The 8,011-nt window shown below is 30.4% G+C and overlaps 1 non-coding gene across 1 annotated transcript; it reads right to left on the bottom strand.

Moving 5' to 3' along the window:
• Positions 1–3,462: 3,462 nt before the first annotated feature.
• Positions 3,463–3,569, bottom strand: LOC139850830 (small nucleolar RNA R71). The gene has a single exon (XR_011760208.1). It is a non-coding gene; the product is annotated as a small nucleolar RNA R71 (small nucleolar RNA).
• Between the last annotated feature and the right edge of the window lie 4,442 nt (positions 3,570–8,011).

Genomic DNA, 8,011 nt, shown 5'->3' with positions numbered 1-8,011 from the left:
GGAGAACAAATGATGGTCAGGTCCTATAAATACCATGAATTTGGACGAGCTGAAGGACACCTCTTCACATATATTACTCTCTGATCTCTCTTTATATATATATATATATTCATAATTATAATTTTAAGTATAATTAAGATTAATAATAAGTTATGGTTTAGTTGGGTTATTGTAAGAAATGTTTTACGAGTTTTAAAGTCGAAACTCTGTCCGTGTAATGCTACGCGATTAATAATCACTGTAAGCTATGTTCTTCCTTTTTAAATTAATGTCTCGTAACTAAGTTATTATTATGCTTATTTGAGCCGAAGTAATCGTGATGTTGGACTAAATATTAAGACGGGGTTATTGGATTTTGTACCATAATTTGGGTTTGGACAAAAGACCGACACTTGTGAACATTGGACTATTGACTATTAATAGGTGGGGGTATTGTCTAATTGAATGACAACTCATTGGAACCTGTCGAACCTATCTTCAAATTAGTTAATCGAATAATTATTAAATTGATTACGAATGTCCTATTTAGTGACGTTTATACGACATCATTTGCAATCATTTAATTAATCAATTGGAATGGGTAATTGATTATTCATTATGGCCAAGTGAATAAATTAATGTATCATGGACTAATTAAAACAGGGGTGGATTACATACAAGTATAATTGGTATATATTGTTAACAAAGTATTAAAACCTTGGATTACACGCAGTCGATAACCTAGTGTAATTATTAGCAAAGTATTAAAACCTTGTTACAGTTCGAATCCCTAATTAGTTGGAATATTTGACTTCGGGAATAAGGTTAATTTGACGAGCATTTTATTAATTATGATCGATGGACTATTATGGGCAAAACCCAGATAGGTATCAAATAAACCAGGACAAAGGACAATTAACCCAGAGTAATAAATTAAAATCAAAACGTCAAACATCATGGTTACGGAAGTTTAAATAAGCATAATTCTTTTATTGTATTTCTCATCGTATTTTCAATTATTATCATTTTATTATTCACAATTTTATTTATCGTCATTTATTTATCGTTATTTATTTGACGCACTTTAATTATTGTCATTTATCTTTACGCTTAAAATATAAAATCGACAAAACGGTCATTAAATGGTAAAACTCCCCTTTTATAATAATAACACTTATATGTATGTATGTATGTATGTATGTATGTATGTATGTATGTGTATATATATATATATATATATTTATATATATATATATATATATATATATATATATATATATATATATATATATATATATATATATATATATATATATATATATATATATATATATATATATATATATATATATTTGTATAAATATAGTTGTTAAAAATATAGTACGTAATCACTAGTTCCCCGTGGAACGAACCGGACTTACTAAAAACTACACTACTCTACAATTAGGTACACTGCCTATAAGTGTTGTAGCAAGGTTTAGGTATATCCCATCCGTATATTAATAAAACTTGTGTAATATTTTTTCGTATTTCGTAGTAAACTATAATAGTATTTCATACCCCTCCGCTCGCACATCAAGTTTTTGGCGCCGCCGCCGGGGACCCAGCGAAACGCTATATTTTTACGCTATATTTCTTATCTCTAATTTTGTAAAAATATTTTGTATTAAAAAAATATGTTATAAATATATATATATATATATATATATATATATATATATATATATAATTATTTAAAAATCTCTATATTTGTTATTTTTAAGAATTTTATTTATAAAATATATATATATATATATATATATATATATATATATATATATATATATATATATATATATATATATATATATATATATATATATATAATTAAGTTTCTGCCGAGTCAGTTAAGAAGTCCAAAACATTTCTGGAAAATTGGGCCATGCGATCGCATGACCCAGAAGGCAAAACTCATGCGGTCGCATGAGTGAATGTGACATGCCACAAACCTCACGCATTAATTACGTAGGGTTTAATATTTTTATTATTTTTATTATTAGGGTTTAATTTAAATATTAATAATTTGTATCTAGTTTAAATTTATATTTTTTAATATTAAGTTTTAATATTATTATTAGATATATAGATTAATACTTTTATAAAATATAAAATAAAAATAATATTTTTATAAAATTTGTATTTTTATCATTTTAGTTATAATTTGTATTTTTATCATTTATTTCGTAATATTTGTCGTTCGTAATATATAGTTTTAAGTTTAGTTTTTGTCGTAGTTATTTTTATATTTCTAGATTTTTAGACTTTGTCGTAAAATCCCTTAAGTGCTTTTTCTTTAGAATTAAGATTTAGGTGCTTTAGAATTTTACGACGCCGTTTATATATTTTAGTGCCTAAATTAAGTTTATTTCCGTTTTCGAAATAGAATTCCTTTTAAGCCTTAATACCTTTAGGCGCAACTTTTTAGATTTAATTTCTAGACTTTTAAGTTTCGACGTTTTTCTTTCTTATTTTTATTTTTCGACGCGCTCTTTTTCTTTCTCATTTCTACGCTCTAGTTTTTAGGACCTAGAATTTTCTTTATTTTCTTTAATTTTCGAGGAAAAATTATTTTAAGCGGTTAAATTGATAGACATCCAAATTTTCTGGTTCGTAGTAATAGTTGAATTTGTTAGTGGCGAGTTGTGGGCTTCCAATTTAAAGGGTCCTGGCTACCTGCTGCATCTATTGGCTATTCAAAACGTAGGCAAAATCAGAAAAGTCTATTAATTTGATAACTTATATAATTTTAATTTTTATCTTTATAACTAATAGGATATTCAGTGAATGCACCGAGCAAAACGTTCACCACCTTTCATACATTCACCACCTGTAACTCGATTAAGACATCTAGCCAATATTATCGCCGTTGATTTTTCTTTAGAATCATCATCTAGTCGAACAAGTACTCCAACTCAAATTTCCGATAATCCATCTTTTGAACTCGACTTCACAATTGAGAACCCGGAGGATATTCAAGGACAATTCCAAGATCTTGAACCACTAATCATTCCTCCTGAACCACAAACCGTTAAATCAGAATCTTCTAGTGATTCGAATTCAACAAATTCAGATATGGCAGAAATGAAACCTCAAAGTATGGAAGACCGAATGAGAGCCACACGCACGGGCCAAGGTCACGCCATTATTAAGCCAGATGTTAATGCGCCATATTTTCAAATCCTACACATGGTTACTAATCAATGCCAATTCAGTGGTACATCAAAAGAAGATCCAATTGAACATCTTTGAACTTTTAATAGGATTTGTAATCTATTTAAAATCCGAGAAGTTGAGGATGAAACTATTTATCTTATGTTGTTCCCCTGGACTTTAAAGGGAGAAGCCAAAGATTGGTTAGAATCGTTACCTAAAGGAGCGATTGACACATGGGATGTTTTAGTTGAGAAGTTTCTTAAAAGATTCTTTCCGGCATCTAAAGCCGTGAGACTTCAAGGAGAAATTGCCACGTTCGTACAAAAGCCAAATGAAACGTTATATGAGGCATGGACAAGATTCGGAAAAATGTTGAGAGGATGTCCTCAAAATGGTCTAGATACTTATCAAATAGTTCAAATATTTTACAAAGGAGTCGACATCGCCACACGAAAATACATCGACACAGCAGCTGGTGGTTTCATTATGAAGAAAACCGCAACTGAAGCTCACAAGATAATTGATAACACAGCCTCCCATTCACAAGAGTGGCATCAGGAAAAAGATATATTTCATTCATCTAAAGCGGCTAGAGCCGATTCTAGCCATGACTTTGATTCTGTTTCCGCAAGAATAGATGCTTTCGAAAGACGAATGGAAAAGATGAATAAAGATATTCACGTAATACGAATAAGTTGTGAGCAATACGGTGGACCACACTTAACGAAATATTGTCACATCGAGCAAACGATGGAACAATGTGAGAATGTTTCCTACATGAACAAAAGGCCAGGAAATAATTATCAAAATAATTATCAACTGCCAAGGCCAAACTTCAATCGAAATAAAAACATTCTTTACAATCCAAATGGACCCAACAATAACTCGTACAACCAACAAAGTTCGAATAACCAACCAACTCAAAACAACACTTTCAATCAACAAAGACCTAGCTTGTATAAACCACCACAACAAACCGAAGAGAAAAAGTCAAATCTGGAAGAAATGGTACAAAAAATAGTTGAATCTCAAACACAATTTATTGCAACTCAAACCCAAATGAATGAGAGGTTTGATCAATCATTTAGAACTCAACAAGCTTCCATTTTGAACCTAGAAAAACACGTAGGTACTCTTGCTAGCATGATGAGTGAGAAGGAATAAGGAAAGCTACCGAGTGATACTGAAGTAAATCCTCAGAATGGGAATGTTAATATGGTGTCAACAAATTCTGAAAAACTAACACCAGAAGATGGGAAGATTTTAGATGTGAGTAACAATGAAGAAGTTACACCACCACCACCACCCGAGTATGAAAATCCAGTTGTGGCACCATACAGACCACCCATCCCGTTTCAAAGAAAAGGAGTTGAGTATGAGCAAATGATAGGTAATAAAATTTGTGATACCTTAGGAAAAAAGAAGAAGAATAAGAAAGTGCAAGAAACAAAAACCGTAAAAATAAACCCGAAGAAGATAGTTCCACCAAAACCTCCACCCAGGTTAGGTAATCCGGGTGAATTTATTATTCCTTGTCTACTTAGTGATTGTGTCATGTATGATGCACTAGCAGATTTAGGTGCGAGTATAAGTGTTATGCCTCTTTCATTATATAAGAGATTAGGTGTAGGTGAGTTAAGTCCAACAGAAATGGGTGTTCGACTTTGATCAAACCATTAAGCACCCAGTTGAAATTGCTGACAACCTACCCGTTCAAGTAGGTAATTTAACCTTTCGAGTCGAATTTATTGTCATTGACATAGAAGAGGACTCAAACATTCCTCTAATTTTAGGTCGACCATTCTTAGCGTCCACCGGGGCGTTATTTGATGTAAGAGAGGGTAGAATGACACTTAGTGATGGTGAAAAATCGGTCACCTTTGTGATTCGAAAGTCTAAATCTCCACCAACCAAAATCGTTGAACCAATAAAAACGATTGGTAAGAACCATATTGTTTTACCAACTTCAACAGTAGTGCTTAACAATAATAAAACGCTAAGTGTGGAGAAGATGAAGTAACGCCTAATGATGACCTGATAACAAAGAACCCCGTTGTTGATACGAAATTAAATGACCCCGTTATTAACAGTTCAATGAAGAAACTTATTAAACGGATTCGCGATGCTAGAACCAAGGGGAACTATAAGTTATGTAACCGGTTAGTATCCAATATATCGCCTAAAGAAAAGGCAAAATTAGTTGAATTTGTGGATATTACACAAGAATCCGACCAATGGCTTAAAGCAAAAGTCACAAATATGCAAGTTGATTATGGTCCAAAAGAAATTGAAAATGAAGTTAATCACAATTTTGACACCACAGCTACTTAAGTGTGGGGAGATTCAAATGTTCTAAGAAATAATGTTGTCTAGAGTTATTTGTTCTGTTCTCGTGTAGTTCCGAGAATGGAATCTGATTGGTCTTTTCCACTAGCAGACACTAAAGAACTAGTTTTCTTCCCCCATTCTGAATTTTTTGTTTTGTAGGTTTTGTATTAAATTAATATGTATTTTTTTTTTAAAAAATTTAAGTTTTATGTGAATTTAAAAACAAAGTTTTAAAAAAATGATTTCTAAAATTTGTCGTGAGTTAAACACTAGGTCATAGAACCGAAATTGTTTTACCCAAGGACGGGGCGAAAAATTTTGTTATCATTATATTAATATTATTGATCTAAAGTATGCCAAAAATATTATATGAACGTGGGGTTATATACCAAACTTCAAAAATATGTATATATATGTTTGTATTTTATGTTATATACAAAACAGGATAAAACAATGCACTTTCAAAGACTGACATTAAGTTCAGCAAAAGCTATTAATTTTTACAGCAAGACGTAAAATATAAAATGAGATATAAAAAAATATGTTTGCAAACTCAGTATTTTTAATCACTTTTCTACACTAATCACCCTCACGAATTTATAATTATAGTCCGATTTCATGCAAATGAAGGCATTGCATGATCTCAAGTGTGGGGAAGGGTTATAAATTTTCTCGGGTTTACACTTAGTTTAATTGCAAAATTTTGTGAAAATTTGAAAAAATTTCAACTAAATGAACTCAAAATCATGTTTATACATATTTATGAACGATAAAACTAGGTGATAATACCGAAATTATTGTTACCTCAGAAAGGACATAAATTGAGAAACAACCAAAAACGCTTGAATTCATTTAAAATGGAATAGAAGAGAATAAAAAGGCAAAGAAAGAAATAAAATAAAAGCTAAGTGTGGTAAGAAATTACCAAGTTCTTTAAAATAGATATCACATATTTTTATACAAGATTATTACAGGTACTTCTGTTTTGGATTAAATTAACTATTTTACCCGTTTATTGTAATACATTTGAAAGAAAGATGGATCTACACGATGAATCAATTCCATCATTAAAAAGAAGTAAAGTCTTTTTTAAGAGACACGCGCTTCTTGAATTAGGTCAGGAAGTTGTCATCCAGACCAGCTGTAGGTTGACGAAAAATCTAGAAAAGTCATCTCTAAAATCAGCAGGAAATCCACGAACCTCGGCATTTTCATGACCCGTCCTAATCCATCTGGACGAAGTCATCAACATTTGGTTACATCGCGAGGTACTTGACCTCTATATGATACATTTTACAAACATTGCATTCTTTTTTAAAAGACAAACTTTCTTTACATCGAAGGTTGACAGCATGCATACCATTTCTTAATACAACCAACTATAATTGACTTAATAATAATCTTGATGAACTCAACGACTCGAATGCAAAGTCTTTCAAAATATGCCATGAATGACTCCAAGTAATATCCTTAAAATGAGTTGATGCACAGCGGAAGATTTCTTTCATACCCGAGAATAAACATGCTTTAAAGTGTCAACCAAAAGGTTGGTGAGTTCATTAGTTTATCATAATCGATCATTTTCATCATTTTAATAGACCACAAGATTTTCATTTTCATTTCTCATAAATATACGTCCCATGCATAGAGACAAAAATCATTCATATGGATTGAACACCTGGTAATCGACATTAACAAGATGCATATAAGAATATCCCCATCATTCCGGGACATCCATCAGACATGATAAAACAATATCGAAGTACTAAAGCATCCGCTACAACGGATTGGGTTTGTTAGGCCCAATAGATCTATCTTTAGAATTCGCGTCAATTAGTAGACTGGTTTACTAATTCTTAGGTTACCAAGCAAAATGGCCATATTCGGCTTCGATCATTCAACCATATAATGTAGTTTCGATTACTTGTATCTATTTCGTAAAACATTTATAAAAGCGCATGTATTCTCAGTCCCAAAAATATATATTGCAAAAGCATTTAAAAAGGGAGTAATGAAACTCACCTAATGTATTTTGTAGTAAAAATACATATGACTATATTGAACAATGCAGGGTTGGCCTCGGATTCACGAACCTATATCTTTTGTATATCTATTAAAACATATAATCGTAATCGAACAAGTTTATATATATTATTATTAATAATATACTTGTTATCTCATATGTTATATAGATATAGATAAATTTAATATAATTAGTTTATATATTTTATATAGCTAATATAACAATTTATTTTAGGGTTTATACATGATAAAAATATATATTTATCTATATAATGTTAATATGTAGTTATATGAGATGTTAATATCGTTATAGTATATGTACTAAATATATTTTGTATAAAAATATTTATTTGTTAAAAATGAAAGTTTTGATATTAATGAGTTACTAATAATAATAACTTAATTAATAATGATAATATTAATAATAATAATGATATCGTTAATAATGATAATAATAATCCTAAACATGTTAATAATAATAACACACATA

The sequence above is a fragment of the Rutidosis leptorrhynchoides genome, chromosome 5 (genome assembly GCF_046630445.1).
Source record: "Rutidosis leptorrhynchoides isolate AG116_Rl617_1_P2 chromosome 5, CSIRO_AGI_Rlap_v1, whole genome shotgun sequence".
In the NCBI taxonomy this organism is placed as follows: domain Eukaryota; kingdom Viridiplantae; phylum Streptophyta; class Magnoliopsida; order Asterales; family Asteraceae; genus Rutidosis; species Rutidosis leptorrhynchoides.
The sequence above is the reverse complement of the archived record's forward strand: the minus strand, read 5'-3'. Positions and strand labels throughout refer to the sequence as shown.